The 17,089-nt window shown below is 38.4% G+C and overlaps 2 long non-coding RNA genes and 6 other non-coding genes across 10 annotated transcripts in view; 6 read left to right on the top strand and 2 right to left on the bottom strand.

Annotated features, from left to right (window-relative positions):
- The first annotated feature begins 2,607 nt into the window (after positions 1-2,607).
- The window catches only part of LOC133607929 (uncharacterized), a 32,118-nt gene continuing 17,636 nt past the window's right edge, over positions 2,608-17,089 (top strand). Inside the window, exons 1-8 of one of the 3 annotated variants that reach the window (XR_009815468.1) lie at positions 2,608-2,817; positions 6,064-6,136; positions 6,325-6,402; positions 6,587-6,634; positions 6,841-6,945; positions 7,123-7,170; positions 8,451-8,534; positions 8,714-8,761. This is a non-coding gene — a long non-coding RNA (uncharacterized lncRNA). The remainder of the gene's footprint in view (positions 2,818-6,063; positions 6,137-6,324; positions 6,403-6,586; positions 6,635-6,840; positions 6,946-7,122; positions 7,171-8,450; positions 8,535-8,713; positions 8,762-17,089) is intronic. The other 2 variants (XR_009815469.1, XR_009815470.1) reach the window with 2 other exon arrangements.
- LOC133608170 (small nucleolar RNA SNORD49) lies at positions 6,175-6,251 on the top strand. The gene has a single exon (XR_009815520.1). It is a non-coding gene; the product is annotated as a small nucleolar RNA SNORD49 (small nucleolar RNA).
- LOC133608152 (small nucleolar RNA SNORD65) lies at positions 6,446-6,519 on the top strand. The gene has a single exon (XR_009815502.1). It is a non-coding gene; the product is annotated as a small nucleolar RNA SNORD65 (small nucleolar RNA).
- Positions 6,982-7,055, top strand: LOC133608155 (small nucleolar RNA SNORD65). Its single transcript, XR_009815505.1, has one exon. It is a non-coding gene; the product is annotated as a small nucleolar RNA SNORD65 (small nucleolar RNA).
- Positions 8,571-8,644, top strand: LOC133608156 (small nucleolar RNA SNORD65). Its single transcript, XR_009815506.1, has one exon. It is a non-coding gene; the product is annotated as a small nucleolar RNA SNORD65 (small nucleolar RNA).
- Positions 9,643-9,716, top strand: LOC133608157 (small nucleolar RNA SNORD65). Its single transcript, XR_009815507.1, has one exon. It is a non-coding gene; the product is annotated as a small nucleolar RNA SNORD65 (small nucleolar RNA).
- LOC133607928 (uncharacterized) overlaps positions 15,747-17,089 on the bottom strand; it is a 30,706-nt gene continuing 29,363 nt past the window's right edge. Inside the window, exons 15-16 of the long non-coding RNA XR_009815466.1 lie at positions 16,026-16,130; positions 15,747-15,847 (exon numbers count right to left, since the gene is read on the bottom strand). This is a non-coding gene — a long non-coding RNA (uncharacterized lncRNA). The remainder of the gene's footprint in view (positions 15,848-16,025; positions 16,131-17,089) is intronic.
- Positions 15,916-15,989, bottom strand: LOC133608158 (small nucleolar RNA SNORD65). Its single transcript, XR_009815508.1, has one exon. It is a non-coding gene; the product is annotated as a small nucleolar RNA SNORD65 (small nucleolar RNA).

Genomic DNA, 17,089 nt, shown 5'->3' with positions numbered 1-17,089 from the left:
AACAGCGCCCCTCTGTGGCTGCAAAGAGAACAGCAGCACGATAGTGTTTATTTTAACCGCTTGAAATGCTATTACGATGCCATTTTTTAAATTCAATCATGTCAACTCATTAGTATTATTACGATTATAGTTCATATTTAATACTTAAATACATACTTGCCAACCCTCCCGGATTTTCCGGGAGACTCCCGAAATTCAGCGCCTCTCCCGAAAACCTCCCGGGACAAATTTTCTCCCGAAATTCAAGCGGAGCTGGAGGCCACGCCCCCTCCAGCTCCATGCGGACCTGAGTGACGTGTTGACAGCCTGTTCACACGTCCGCTTTCCCACAATATAAACAGCTAATGATGGAGGGCGAGTTCTTGGTTTCTTATGTGGGTTTATTGTTAGGCAGTTTCATTAACGTCCTCCCAGCGCGGTAACAACACACAACAACAGCAGTCAAGTTTTCGTCTACCGTAAAGCAGTTCGTCTGCCGTAAACAGCGATGTTGTGACACTTTTAAACAGGACAATACTGCCATCTACTGTACATGCATATGTGACCCACCCATAATGTGTCACATTTTTGTGTTGATTTATTTATTTTATATTGTGGTTTGAATTCGTTTTTGGAGCTGTCATTACACATTTATCAGTATTCACATTGGTCAGTAGGGGGCAGTAGGGCGTTTCTTCCCAATTGAATGCTATCACCTGCAGACCGGAAGTCTCTTGTCATTCTGATGAGCGCGACCAGTCTGTGAACAATTGAAACGTCCTGTGTGCTTTTTCCTCCTGTATAACAGGTTAGTTTTGGTGAATCAACTCACTGAATAATATCCATGTTATCTTTATAGGTTTACGGTAAGTACACATTCTGATGGTGGAGCCTAACTCTAAAGTGTTTGTGAGTTGTAGTTTGTATTTGTGAATGAATCCAGTGCACAGCTGCAGTAATCAATACAAAAAGGCGACGTGAGTGCGCAATGTTTATATAGGAACTTCTGATCCTAATTCAGACTCCCAAATTAGAGCTCCCGTTTTCTTATTGATTTTATAATGTATATTTGTATAATGTGTGTGTTCTGAAATAGTGACAGAGAATAGAACAAGGATGGACAATTCAACCCTTAACTCAACAATGAGTAGATGAGTGTTATGTGTGTGTATATGTATATGTATATATAAATAAATGAACACTGAAATTCAAGTATTTCTTTTATATATATATATATATATATATATATATATATATATATATATCCATCCATCCATCCATCCATCCATCTTCTTCCGCTTATCCGAGGTCGGGTTGCGGGGGCAGCAACCTAAGCAGGGAAGCCCAGACTTCCCTCTCCCCAGCCACTTCGTCCAGCTCTTCCTGTGGAACCCCGAGGCGTTCCCAGGCCAGCCGGGAGACATAGTCTTCCCAACGTGTCCTTGGTCTTCCCCGCGGCCTCCTACCGGTCGGACGTGCCCTAAACACCTCCCTAGGGAGGTGTTTATATATATATATATATATATATATATATATATATATATATATATATATATATATATATATATATATATATATATATATGTCTTAATAAGGTTATCCAAAAAATAGTGCTCGATACCGTAGTAGAGCGCAATATATGTATGTGTGGGGAAAAAAAAATCACAAGACTATTTCATCAGAGATGAAATAGTCTTGTGATTTTTTTTCCCACACATACATATATATATATATATATATATATATATATATATATATATATATATAGCTAGAATTCACTGAAAGTCAAGTATTTCTTATATATATATATATATATATATATATATATATATATATATATATATATATATATATATATATATATATATATATATATATATATATAAGAAATACTTGACTTTCAGTATATATATATATATATATATATATATATATATATATATATATATATAAGAAATACTTGACTTTCAGTGAATTCTAGCTATATATATATATATATATATATATATATATATATATATATGTATGTGTGGGAAAAAAAATCACAAGACTATTTCATCTCTGATGAAATAGTCTTGTGATTTTTTTCCCCACACATACATATATTGCGCTCTACTACGGTATCGAGCACTATTTTTTGGATAACCTTATTAAGACATATATATATATATATATATATATATATATATATATATATATATCAACCACGCCCCGCCCCACCCCCAAACACGCCCCCTCCCCCCACCCCCCACCGTCCGAAATCGGAGGTCTCAAGGTTGGCAAGTATGCTTAAATAGGATTACAATTTAAATACTTGTGTTCGAAGTACAAAATACAGTACACACAAATACATCCCATGTAATCTTTTGATTTACCTCTTCGTAATTATAACTACTCTTTTTTTTTTTTTTTTTTTTTATTGTAACTACTCTTCAAAAATTTACGTCACAGTTCAATCTTTTAAAATGACTTCCTTTGTGGTTCGCTCACACGCCGGGACGGTAGGAGGCGACAAAACCCCAAAATGGATGATTTGGTTGGTGACGCCCCCTCTGACGTCATGTTCACGCGACACAAGCTATAAATACCCAACATCCGGCGTTTTTCTTTCTTTCAGCTCCTGCTCTGCTTTCAAGCGGTCTCACTCGAATTCTCTCTTCTAAAAGACCTCATTTTTTTGTTGGTAACTGCTAAACGACATGTTAGTCCCACGCTACAATTCCATGTTGGAGTTAAACGGTCAAGTTTGGTGTCGAAATGTGAACAATATTGTGGCTACAATGGAAGCTTGGCGACCAGCAGCCACGTGGACTCAAGCAAGGCGCACGTGCCAGAATTGTAAGTTACACTTCTCGTAATATTATGTTTACTAATATACTTCTTATTATCGTACATGTACATCTAAAATATAGATTTCATGAATTTAGACTAAATATTCACTGTTGAGAGCGTGAACCAGTTAACGAAGTAGGAGTCGATATTGTTCAGGTCATGTATTACAAGCGAAATCGAGATTACTTGATTCTGAATCGCGATTCTAAACCATTCAGAATTTGCAAAAACCTATTTTAAAGTAATATTTAATTTCTAAATAGAATTTTAGGACATAAGGGTATTTTCAAACTGGTTTTGGACGTGTTGTAGTTATATTAGATACATTGCGAGAACAGTGTCGAATCGTCACCCCAAGAATGTATCAAATCGTCGAGTGCCGAGAGTCACACCCCTAAAATCTATAACACTCTTCAATAGTTGAATCAAACTTTTCAAAGCTGGTCAAAAATATTGGGATGTAAATCAAACTTACCGTATTTTCCGCACCATAAGCCACCCTGGGTTATAAGCCGCGCCTTCAATGAACGGCATATTTCAAAACTTTGTCCACCTATAAGCCGCCCCGTGTTATAAGCCGCATCTAACTACGCTAAAGGAATGTCAAAAAAACAGTCAGATAGGTCAGTCAAACTTTAATAATATATTAAAAACCAGCGTGATGTGGGCGCGCATGGAGTCGTATATCAACATGGACGGAGCTGCGTGAAAAAAGCCACCCGGCCTCTTCGCGTAAACTTCCCTTAACCACTCGCTCATCTTTTCTTCATCCATCCATCCCTTCGAGTTAGCTTTTATGATGACGCCGGCTGGAAAGGTCTCTTTTGGCAAGGTCTTCCTTTTGAATATCACCATGGGTGGAAGTTTCTGGCCATTAGCATGGCAAGCTAGAACCACAGTGAAGGATGACTTCTCATTCCCTGTGGTGCGAATATTCACCGTACGTGCTCCCGTTGTATCCACAGTGCGGGTCACAGGAATATCAAAAGTCGGTGGAACCTCGTCCATGTTGATAATGTTCTCTGGCCGGATCTTTTTTTCAGCTATCTTGTTTTTACAATATGCACGGAAAGTAGCCAGCTTTTCTTGAAAGTCTTTAGGCAGTTGCTGTGAAATAGTAGTCCGTGTGCGCGGATGGAGAGATTGCGTCTTTTCATGAACCAGAAACCTGTCGCTTAGTAGGAGCCATTTTGTGGTCTTTACAGATGTAAACACACAAAGGAAATGAAACGTAATATCCGCGCGCTTCTTCTTCTTCTACGCGGGCGGGTGGTTGCTTACAGTAGAAGAAGCGCTTCCTGTTCTATGGGGGCGGGTGCTTACCTTGGCGGTTGCTTGCGTAGAAGAAGCACTTCCTCTTCTACGGGGAAAAAAGATGGCGGCTGTTTACCGTAGTTGCGAGACCGAAACTTTATGAAAATGAATCTTAATATTAATCCATATATAAAGCGCACCGGGTTATAAGCCGCACTGTCAGCTTTTGAGTAAATTTGTGGTTTTTAGGTGCGGCTAATAGTGCGGAAAATACGGTAACTATTTTGTATGTCACTATAAAGTTATATAAGCCTTGCTTGTTCAATATTTAATGCAAAACTTGTTTGGGTCCCTATCAAAAAGCTTAATTTGTTCAACCTTGGCCCGCGGCTTTGTTCAGTTTTAAATTTTGGCCCACTCTGTATTTGAGTGTGACACCCCTAAAATCTATTAACTGTTCAGTAGTTGAATCAAAGCTGGTCAAAAATATTGGGATGTAAATCAAACTTAAGTTATAACATTTTATTCAAAGCTGTAGGGTCAGAGGCTGTGGCTCCTCTTCTATGACAATTATCAATCAATGTTTATTTATATAGCCCTAAATCACAAGTGTCTCAAAGGGCTGCACAAGCCACAACGACATCCTCGGTACAAAGCCCACATAAGGGCAAGGAAAAACTCACCCCAGTGGGACGTCGATGTGAATGACTATGAGAAACCTTGGAGAGGACCGAATATGTGGGTAACCCCCCTCTAGGGGAGACCGAATGCAATGGATGTCGAGTGGGTCTGACATAATATTGTGAGAGTCCAGTCCATAGTGGATCCAACATAATAGTAAGAGTCCAGTCCATACTGGGGCTTTAAATTACCATATTTTCCGCACCATAAGGCGCCCTGGGTTAAAAGCCGCGCCTTCAATGAGCGGCATATTTCAAAACTTTGTCCACCTATAAGCCGCCCGGTGTTGTAAGCCGCATCTAACTGCGCTAAAGGAATGTCAAAAAAACAGTCAGATAGGTCAGTCAAACTTTAACAATATATTAAAAACCAGCGTTCTAACAACTCTGTTCACTCCCAAAATGTACGCAAATGTGCAATCACAAACATACGTATATCAACATGGACAGAGCTGCGTGAAAAAAGCCACCCGGCCTCTTCGCGTAAACTTAAACTTACCTTAACCACTCGCTCATCTTTTCTTCATCCATCCCTTCGAGTTAGCTTTTATGATGACGCCGGCTGGAAAGGTCTCTTTTGGCAAGGTCTTCCTTTTGAATATCACCATGGGCGGAAGTTTCTGGCCATTAGCATGGCAAGCTAGAACCACAGTGAAGGATGACTTCTCATTCCCTGTGGTGCGAATATTCACCGTACGTGCTCCCGTTGTATCCACAGTGCGGTTCACAGGAATATCAGTTGCTGTGAAATAGTAATCCGTGTGTGGATGGAGAGATTGCGTCTTTTCATGAACCGGATCCCTGACGCTTAGTAGGAGCCATTTTGTGGTCTTTACAGATGTAAACACACAAAGGAAATGAAACGTACGGTGAAATACGCGCTCCTTTTCTTCTTCTACGCGGGCGGGTGGTTGCTTACAGTAGAAGAAGAAGCGCTTCCTGTTCTATGGGGGCGGGTGCTTACCTTGGCGGTTGCTTGCGTAGAAGAAGAAGCGCTTCCTGTTCTACCGGGAAAAAAGATGGCGGCTGTTTACCGAAGTTGCGAGATCGAAACTTTATGAAAATGAATCTTAATATTTATCCATATATAAAGCGCACCGGGTTAAAAGCCGCACTGTCAGCTTTTGAGTAAATTTGTGGTTTTTAGGTGCGGCTAATAGTGCGGAAAATACGGTAACTCGTTTTAATCCCTCATTTTGTCACTTGTGCGTCTTTAAAGGTCAAATGTGAATGTTCTGTTGAGCTAGCTTAGCACATAATTGCTTTCCATAGTTAATGCTCAAAAGTCGCATCCTGAATAAAGTAATTTTGTGTGCAGCACTCGGCCAGGACGCCATTGCAGCTGAAGATTGGAGGTCATGAGACACGGCGTTTGGGACGTGACATAAATGGTGAGTTGTGATTTATTAGAAGTGAAAGTGTGAAAGATGTCAAGGATGAAAAGTGTGAATAGGAAGTGCCGTCTGATGCGACAACTGACGAGGTTTCTTGGTCACGTGTCTGAGTCGCCATGGCAACCGTTCTCTTCGCCGCTCTCGCACGCTTTCTCCTGAGGTGTCCCGCCTTGTGTTCCTCACAGGTTTGGAGGTGTGCTGCTCAAGTTTCCAGAGCCTGGTCCATGATGGTGAGGTTCTGACCCAGCTGGGAGCAGACTGAGGTAACTTGAGAGCTCTTCAAACCTGAGAATGTTATTTTTATTGTGCTGATGAAATCTAAACTGAAATAGCTGGAATTACCGTCAGATTGTTCAGTGGTGATCTTTGGTTTTCTGAACTTTGACCATGTAACGTTTAAAACTATGTACGTCTGAGTGGAATATTCACTTTTTATTTCATTTGAAGGTTTCATGAAGACCTGCCATCTTCTACACGTTCATTGAAATGATGCATGTAAGTTTTTCAACATTTAATTTACTCTTTGAGCAATGACTGCTTCAAATAAATAAAATAAAACGGCCCACATGGCAGCTTGATATTCAAGTCAACTTTGCAACTGTTAATTCACCTGTGTGCTCTTTTTATTTGATTTAAAATGGCATTGTGCTGTTAAAGTTAGCTTTTAGAAAACCCTGACTTAAAGCTTCTGTCTTGACCAGGTTTAAGATTGTCCACTGAGGGCTTCAGAGGTGGAACGTGACCAAAGTCTGGGCTTCCCTACCGAAAGGATGGATGGCTTCAGGATGACCTTTCATGTTAGTCAGGTGAATGTCAGCAGAGATGTCACTGTCTCTTTTGTGTGCTGATGAAATCTAAACTGAAAAAGCTGGAATTACCGTCAGATTGTTCAGTGGTGATCTTTGGTTTTCTGAACTTTGACCATGTAACGTTTAAAACTATGTACATCTGAGTGGAATATTCACTTTTTATTTGATTTGAAGGTTTCATGAAGACCTGCCATCTTCTACACGTTCATTGAAATGATGCATGTAAGTTTTTCAACATTTAATTTACTCTTTGAGCTAGTGGTGGGTTGATGAGGCGTCATGAAGCGTCTCGACACATTGATAAACTGTATTGATACTGTGTCGATAAATACTGACATCTGCTGGACATTAAAAATCCCTACAGGCAACCTATGGACCGACTCAACTGACACTGATTTTATGACCTAGTACAGTGGTTCTCAACCTTTTTCCAGTGATGTAACCCCTGTGAACATTTTTTTTAATTCAAGTACCCCATAATCAGAGCAAAGCATTTTTGGTTGATAAAGAAGCACTATGTCATCAGTTTGATTTATTCAATTGTATAACAGTGCAAAATATTGCTCATATGTAGTGGTCTTTCTTGAATTATTTGGAAAAAAAGATATACAAATAACTAAAAACTTGTTGAAAAATAAACAAGTGATTCAATTATAAATAAATTAACATCAATATTTATGGAACATGTCCACAAAAAAAATCTAGCTGTGAACACTGAATATTGCATTGTTGCATTTCTTTTCAGTTCTTTTTGACAGACATTTTAGTGAGAAATCTGAGCTTGTGCTTCACTGAGTTTATGAACTTACATTCATATTTTGTTGAAGTATTATTCAATAAATATATTTATAAAAGGTTTTTGAATTGTTGCTATTTTTAAAACATTTAAAAAAAAAAAAATCACGTACCCCCATTTGAGAACCACTGACCTAGTATATACAATAATATAAATTCATTTAGGATTATTTCATAACTTCATTTAAATAAAAATATCTTTATCTTTTTTAGATAGTCAATAAATAATGTGAACATGTATCAAATTTAAGAGAACGTGTTGTCAATGAGGATGCTTGTGGACTTGGAAAATTTTATTATATTTTTTACACATTTTTATTAAAAGTTTTTCCAACGTATTCAATTGTAGACGCTTTCTCTTCTTAGTTATTATTTCTCCGGCTGTAGAAAAGAGCCGCTCACAGGGCACAGAGGAGGCGTCAGTGTGACACAGTTCGCGTATCGGTCACGTGACTTTCTAAAAGCGGTACGCGCACCGACACAGGGTTTTGCTCTATGAGCTCGACATCGGTGTTGCCAGACCCATCACTACTTTGAGCAATGACTGCTTCAAATAAATAAAACGGCCCACATGGCAGCTTGATATTCAAGTCAACTTTGCAACTGTTAATTCACCTGTATGCTCTTTATTTATTTTTTTTAAATAGAATTGTGCTGTTAAAGTTAGCTTTTAGAAAACCCTGACTTAAAGCTTCTGTCTTGACCAGGTCTAAGGGGTGGAACGTGACCAAAGTCTGGGCTTCCCTACAGAAAGGATGGATGGCTTCAGGATGACCTTTCATGTTAGTCAGGTGAATGTCAGCAGAGATGTCACTGTCTCTTTTGTGTGCTGATGAAATCTAAACTGAAAAAGCTGGAATTACCGTCAGATTGTTCAGTGGTGATCTTTGGTTTTCTGAACTTTGACCATGTAACGTTTAAAACTATGCACATCTGAGTGGAATATTAACTTTTTTTATTTCATTTTAAGGTTTCCTAAAGACCTGCCATCTTCTACACGTTCATTGAAATGATGCATGTAAGTTTTTTTCAACATTTAATGTTTGCATTTGTACCAAATATGTCAAAATTGGTCATTTTTAAGGCCCGCATGGCCCATTGCATAAGGACTCCCTCTGGGAGTCCTTATGCAATGGGACATAAGGACCTATTGAATTTGTAAGGTTTTATTATTCTTTATTATTCTTCCGCACCCACAAAAAACTGTAATTTGACCCACTTAACATGCTTCAAAACTCACCATATTTTACCCACACATCAGGACCTGCGAAAATTGCCTTTTAAAAAAAAACCGAACCACAAAACTCAAAATTGCGCTCTAGCGCCCCCTAGGGAAAAAAAAAAAACTAGACTGCCTGTAACTCCCACTAGGAAGGTCGGAGAGACAAGAAAAAAAAACCTATGTAGGTCTGACTTACACCTACCTTTCATAATTGTACATCCTCGGGCAAAAATCAACAGGAAGTTGGCAATTCCCCCTTCAAGACAAAAAAGTACTAAAAACAGTCACTTTTGCCTCTTTGAGTTGTAATTTGACCCCCTTAACATGCTTCAAAACTCACCAAACTGAACGCACACATCAGGACTGGCAAAAATTGCGATCTAATAAAAAAAACTAACCCCAAATTTAAAAATTGCGCTCTAGAGCAATTTTTTAATAAAACTGAGAAAAAACTGCTCCTCGGAAGAAAAAAAATGACAAAACTGCCTGTAACTCCCACCGGGAATGTCGGAGAGACATGAAACAAAAACCTCTATGTAGGTCTCACTTAGACCTACATTTCATAAATTGACAACCCCCAGCAAAAATCAACAGGAAGTTTGCTATTCCCCCTTCAAAACAAATTTTTTGTAAAAACCGGTCACCTTTCTTCAAACATTATCTCCGTCTCTTTTGTGTGCTGATGAAATCTAAACTGAAAAAGCTGGAATTACCGTCAGATTGTTCAGTGGTGATCTTTGGTTTTCTGAACACCAACTAAATGTGCTGAAAGTATCTTTGGATCGGGAGATGACTTTAACCTGGAATGTTTTCTTGCAGGATGTGGAACATGATGAGGAAGGAAATGATTCAAGGAGCTGCTTTTTTGTGTATAAATGTTTCAAATGAATTAAACAACTTTTAATTGACATCTTAAAGCCTTCATTGCATGCTCAGTTTCTCCAAGAGTGGGTGTAGGAGCCTAAATGCTGTTTAAGTTAATTTACATTTTATGGAAGGTGCTTTGTTTATCCATTAAAATGGGACTATTTGCATAATACAAAAATGTACATATTACATGCTTTGAATAATTAAGGTACACTTTAATTCTACATGTGGAAATATCAAAGGACATGCACTTAAAAGAGCTGATGCAACCAGCGGTGTCAAAAGTACATGTCAATATTGTGCACGGATCCTGACCCAGCAAAGAGCTAACTGCGTCTTAGGCTGCCCACTAACTCCGGTTCAGTCCTTGCAGATATGTTGATCCAGCCAGGACATCATGAAGTTTGTCCCCAGTGCTCAAAATTTGCTCCGCAGCCCCGTCTGGCTAAACATATCCAGTCTCTCCCAGAAGTTTATCACTGAAAGAAGTTACATGGGATTACTGTCATAGTGAGCGTGTGGCACACTTACTAAAGGCAATTATAACATGACACTATTTTTACAAGGGGGGGTCATTCAACAATTACGTACGCATGAAAAACAAATTGATAATAAAACATGCTACTTTAATTCTTAACTACGATTGTAACAACAAACATTATCAATCAATGTAAACATCCGTGAGGCCAGAGAGAAAATATCATTTGAACTTGAACAAACTGAAAATGTTCCTGTCAACGTTACTGCACCTTGATGGACATCTACTACGGTACTTGTACTACATCCTGTGGAGATCCATCAGTTAAGACCTCTTCATCTTCAGCGTCGTCCATTTCTCCGTCACCTTGTCCATCGTGTCTGCTTCCTCATCACTTTTTACGACTATGTAGTGATGGGTTGATGAGGCGTCATGAAGCGTTTCGACACATTGCAAAACTGTATTGATACTGTGTCGATACTGTGTCACTAAATACTGACATCTGCTGGACATTAAAAATCCCTACAGGCAACCTATGGACCGACTCAACTGACACTGATTTTATGACCTAGTACAGGGGTCACCAACCTTTTTGAAACCAAAAACTACTTCTTGGGTACTGATTAATGCGAAGGGCTACCAGTTTGATACACACTTAAATAAATAAATATATTGTCATTTGTAAGTTACACGTAAGTGTGATTTAAACAAGAATAGCTAAATAAATAAATTTATATATATAAAAAAAATGGGTATTTCTGGCTGTCATTCCGTCGTACATTTTTTTTTCCTTTTACGGAAGGTTTTTTGTAGAGAATAAATGATGAAAAAAAACACTTAATTGAACGGTTTAAAAGAGGAGAAAACACGAAAAAAATTAAAATAACATTTTGAAACATAGTTTATCTTCAATTTCGACTCTTTAAAATTCAAAATTCAACCGACAAAAAGAAGAGAAAAACTAGCTAATTTGAATCTTTTTGAAAAAATTAAAAAAAGAATTTATGGAACATCATTAGTAATTTGACCTGATTAAGATACATTTGAGAATTTTGATGACATGTTTTAAATTGGTTAAAATCCAATCTGCACTTTGTTAGAATATATAACAAATTTGACCAAGCTATATTTCTAACAAAGACAAATCAGTATTTCTTCTAGATTTTCCAGAACAAAAATTTTAAAAGAAATTCAAAATACTTTGAAATAAGATTTAAATTGGATTCTACAGATTTTCTAGATTTGCCAGGATAATTTTTTTGAATTTTAATCATAGTAAGTTTGAAGAAATATTTCACAAATATTCTTCGTCGAAAAAACAGAAGCTAAAATATTTATTATTCTTTACAATAAAAAAATTTAAAAAATTACTTGAACATTGATTTAAATTGTCAGGAAAGAAGAGGAAGAAATTTAAAAGGTAAAAAGGTATATTTGTTTAAAAATCCTAAAATCATTTTTAAGGTTGTATTTTTTCTCTAAAATTGTATTTCTAAAAGTAATAAGAAGCAAAGTAAAAAATAAATGAATTTATTTAAACAAGTGAAGACCCATCCATCCATCCATCCATCCATTTTCTACCGCTTATTCCAAGTGAAGACCAAGTCTTTAAAATATTTTCTTGGATTTTCAAATTCTATTTGAGTTTTGTCTCTTTTAGAATTAAAAATGTCGAGCAAAGCGAGACCAGCTTGCCAGTAAATAAATAAAATTTAAAAAATAAAGGCAGCTCACTGGTAAGTGCTGCTATTTGAGCTATTTTTAGAACAGGCAAGCGGGCAACTCATCTGGTGCTTACGGGCGTTCTGGTGCCCGCGGGCACCGCGTTGGTGACCCCTGCCCTAGTATATACAATAATATAAACCAAGTCATTGTATTTCATTTAGGATTATTTCATATCTTCATTTAAATAAAAAATATACTTTTATCTTTTTTAGATACAGTCAATAAATAATGTGAACATGTATCATAACATGGAAATCTAAGAGAACGTGTTGTGGATGATTGTGGACTGGGAATCTTTTTAATTTTATTTTTTTACACATTTTTATTAAAAAATAAAAAAAAAAGTTTTTCCGACGTATTACATTTCAGACGATTTCTCTTCTTAGTTATTATTTCTCCGGCTGTAGAAAAGACACGCTCACAGGGCACAGAGGAGGCATCAGTGCGACACAGTTGGCGTATCGGTCACGTGACCAAAACAGCTCATGATCGGTCACGTGACTTTCTAAAAGCGGTACGCGCACCGACACAGGGTTTTGCTCTATGAGCTCGACGCATCGGTGTTGCCGGACCCATCACTACTATATACCCGGCGGCATTTCAAGGAAATACAGTATGCACAAAAAAAGCTGCTTCTTGAATCATTTCCTTCCTCACTCCTACACCCAACTCTTGGAGAAACTGAGCATGAAATGAAGACTTTGAGAATGTTAAAGGGGAATTTCAGAAGGGTTAAAACCATTAAAAATCAGTTCCCAGTGGCTTATTTTATTTTTCAAAGTTTTTTTCAAAAATTTACCCATCACGCAATATCCCTAAAAAAAAGCTTCAAAGTGCCTGATTTTAACCATCGTTATATACACCCGTCCATTTTCCTGTGACGTCACACAGTGATGCCAATACAAACAAACAGCAAGGTATAGCGACATTAGCTCGGATTCAGACTCGGATTTCAGCGGTTTAACACTGATAAGATAATTACTAACAACTATGAACTTTTAAGCAGCCATCTTAAAAAAACAGCAGCGCAGCAGGTCTTTGAAGGGTCATAAAATCAAAACCGGAGCAGGTATTAAAAATCTGTTCTGGTATTTTATACACAAGGGTTTAATCTCTCTCCTGTGTTAGTTTGAAGCCGAAACGACAAACGCGCTCAGAGGAGACAGTTTTTGAAGGAAGGTGACCGGTTTTTACAAAAAATTTGTTTTGAAGGGGGAATAGCAAACTCCCTGTTGATTTTTGCTGGGGGTTGTCAATTTATGAAATGTCGGTCTAAGTGAGACCTACATAGAGGTTTTTGTTTCATGTCTCTCCGACCTTCCCAGTGGGAGTTACAGGCAGTTTTGTCAGTTTTTTCATCCGAGGAGCAGTTTTTTGTGCGTTTTATTAAAAAATTGCGCTAGAGCACAATTTTGAGATTTGGGGTTAGGTTTTTTTATTAGATCACACTTTTTGGCAGTCCTGATGTGTTTGTTCAGTTTGGTGAGTTTTTAAGCATGTTAAAGGGGTCAAATTACAGCCCAGAGGCAAAAGTGTCTGTTTTTAGTACTTTTTTGTCTTGAAGGGGGAATTGCCAACTTCCTGTTGATTTTAGCCCGAGAATGTACAATTATGAAAGGTAGGTGTAAGTCAGACCTACATAGAGGTTTTTGTTTCATGTCTCTCCGACCTTCCTAGTGGGAGTTACAGGCAGTCTAGTTATTTTTTTTTTTTCTAGGGGGCGCTAGAGCGCAATTTTTATTTTTGGGGTTTGGTTTTTTTTTTTATCAGAAGGCAATTTTCGCAGGTCCTGACGTGTGCGTCAAATATGGTGAGTTTTGAAGCATGTTAAGTGGGTCAAATTGCAGCTCAAAGAGGCGGCCGGTATAATACCTAACCCTAACTCGAATGATAGAAAACAAATGTTTTTAAGCTAAATTATTGGTGAACAGTTTATGTATAATAATTTGCGTAAAACCGCGAGTAATGAATACAGTTTCCATCAATTAATATATTCTGTAGACATACCCTCATCCACTCTTTTCCTGAAAGCTGATCTGTCCAGTTTTGGAGTTAATGTCAGCAGGCCAGGGAAGCTAGGGTCGATATTCTTCTCTTGATCATCTTCGGTGGCATAAGGGACGGTGTGAGCCAAGACATCCAGGGGGTTTAGCTCGCTCGTCTGCGGGAACAAACTGCCGCCATTGCTTGCCGTGCTACAGAGGTCCTTTGTCCCTGAATAGCTCACACACTCCGGCGGATTCAATGGGGGTCTGGCGGCAGATTTCTTTGACTTTATCGTTGGAAATGCATCTGCTTTGAGTGTCGCAGGATATCCACACATTCTTGCCATCTCTGTCGTAGCATAGCTTTCGTCGGTAAAGTGTGCGGAACAAACGACTGACCATTTCGTCGGCTTTCCCCACAGCCTCGTATTTTGAACAAATTTCGTCCAATTTCTTGCCACTTTCGCATCTTTGGGCCACTGGTGCAACTTGAATCCGTCCCTGTTCGTGTTGTTACACCCTCCGACAAAAGTGAGAAAATGGCGGATTGCTTCACGTGACGTCATAGCTATGAGAGCAAATAGAAAGGAGTTTTATTCGCCAAAATTCACCCATTTAGAGTTCGGAAATCGGTTAAAAAAATATATGCCGTATTTTCCGCACTATTAGCCGCACCTAAAAACCACAAATTTACTCAAAAGCTGACAGTGCGGCTTTTAACCCGGTGCGCTTTATATATGGATTAATATTACGATTCATTTTCATAAAGTTTCGATCTCGCAACTTCGGTAAACAGCCGCCATCTTTTTTCCCGGTAGAACAGGAAGCGCTTCTTCTACGCAAGCAACCGCCAAGGTAAGCACCCGCCCCCATAGAACAGGAAGCGCTTCTTCTACTGTAAGCAACCACCCGCCCGCGTAGAAGAAAAAGCGCGCGGATATCACCGTACGTTTCATTTCCTTTGTGTGTTTACATCTGTAAAGACCACAAAATGGCTCCTACTAAGCGACCGGGATCCGGTTCATGAAAAGACGCAATCTCTCCATCCGCACACGGATTACTATTTCACAGCAACTGATATTCCTGTGAACCGCACTGTGGATACAACGGGAGCACGTACGGTGAATATTCGCACCACAGGGAATGAGAAGTCATCCTTCACTGTGGTTCTAGCTTGCCATGCTAATGGCCAGAAACTTCCACCCATGGTGATATTCAAAAGGAAGACCTTGCCAAAAGAGACCTTTCCAGCCGGCGTCATCATAAAAGCTAACTCGAAGGGATGGATGAAGAAAAGATGAGCGAGTGGTTAAGGTAAGTTTAAGTTTACGCAAAGAGGCCGGGTGGCTTTTTTCACGCAGCTCTGTCCATGTTGATATACGTATGTTTGTGATTGCACATTTGCGTACATTTTGGGAGTGAACAGAGTTGTTAGAACGCTGGTTTTTTATTATTATTAAAGTTTGACTGACCTGACTGTTTTTTTGACATTCCTTTAGCGCAGTTAGATGCGGCTTACAACACCGGGCGGCTTATAGGTGGACAAAATTTTGAAATATGCCGTTCATTGAAGGCGCGGCTTTTAACCCAGGGCGCCTTATGGTGCGGAAAATACGGTGGTCTTTTTTCTGCAACATCAAGGTATATATTGACGCTTACATAGGTCTGGTGATAATGTTCCCCTTTAAGATGTTATGATACACAGGCAAGTTACAAAGGGCAGTGGTAAATTAAAAGTTGTTTAATTTATTTGAAACATTTATACACAAAAAAGCTGCTCCTTGAATCATTTCCTTCCTCATCAAAAGGCCGACCATGTTCCACATCCTGCAAGAAAACATTCCAGGTTAAAGTCATCTCCCGATCCAAAGAGACTTTCAGCACATTTAGTTGGTGTTCAGAAAACCAAAGATCACCACTGAACAATCTGACGGTAATTCCAGCTTTTTCAGTTTAGATTTCATCAGCACACAAAAGAGACAGTGACATCTCTGCTGACATTCACCTGACTAACACGAAAGGTCATCCTGAAGCCATCCATCCTTTCTGTAGGGAAGCCCAGACTTTGGTCACGTTCCACCTCTGAAGCCCTCAGTGGACAATCTTAGACCTGGTCAAGACAGAAGCTTTAAGTCAGCACATACCAATACTATTTAAAGAAACAAGAGCATACATGTGAATATAACGACTAACCGCCACTAAGATGACTTTAATAACAAAGCTGCCATGTTTTTTTATTTCAAGTAGTCATTGCTCAAAAAGGTAATTCAAATCAATTGTTGTGAATTATTGACCTATTTAAACATTGAAATACATCTTTGGGAAAATATTACATATTTTGTGTGTTTGGCACAAAAAAAAAAGCCTGACAAATGACATAACAAAAGCTTAATAGACTATAGGTCTGAAGTTTATCTTAAACGGTGATAACATTTTTTAGGAGTGGGACGCTTTAAAATCCAATAATTTTAGTATACGTTTTTTTTTTTTTAAATAAAGCTATACTGCAAAAAAAGTGTTAATAAATTATTAATTGACCCTTTGAAATATTCAAGTTTGCGGGGAAAAACACCGCATGCATGTTTAATGTTTTGCCATAAACAGATTTAAACAAAAACTAAGTTAACCAAGAGACTAAAACTGAACAAAAATAAGAATGTTTATTTACATTTTCATGTATAAAATACAAAAGGTAAACATTTATCGGTTTTGAAAAATATCAAAATGGTGGCCGCATACTTTACTATTGTGGGCTGGGAAAAAGTAAGGACACCCAAGTAAGACTTAACCACTTTAACAAAATGTTAGAATAATTATGTATATATTATCACGTTGCTATAATTATTGTCAATTGTGCTGAAGTGGTATTTTTCTTTGTCTGTGCAAAGCTTGCAAGCCAGTCTGGTATCAGTGTTTGTGTCCAGGAATGACCTGCTCACTGCCAAATCCGAACACCGCCGTGACGCAGACAGAGCAGAGACAAGGCGATATCACCAGCGTCAACACATTTGCATTTCTTGTATAATCACATATTGTGTCTAACTGGAGCTGTCGAGATTAACCCCTTTC

The sequence above is a fragment of the Nerophis lumbriciformis genome, linkage group LG09 (genome assembly GCF_033978685.3).
Source record: "Nerophis lumbriciformis linkage group LG09, RoL_Nlum_v2.1, whole genome shotgun sequence".
Lineage (NCBI taxonomy): Eukaryota > Metazoa > Chordata > Actinopteri > Syngnathiformes > Syngnathidae > Nerophis > Nerophis lumbriciformis.
Note: the sequence above shows the minus strand (reverse complement) of the source record. Positions and strands in the feature narration are given on the sequence as shown.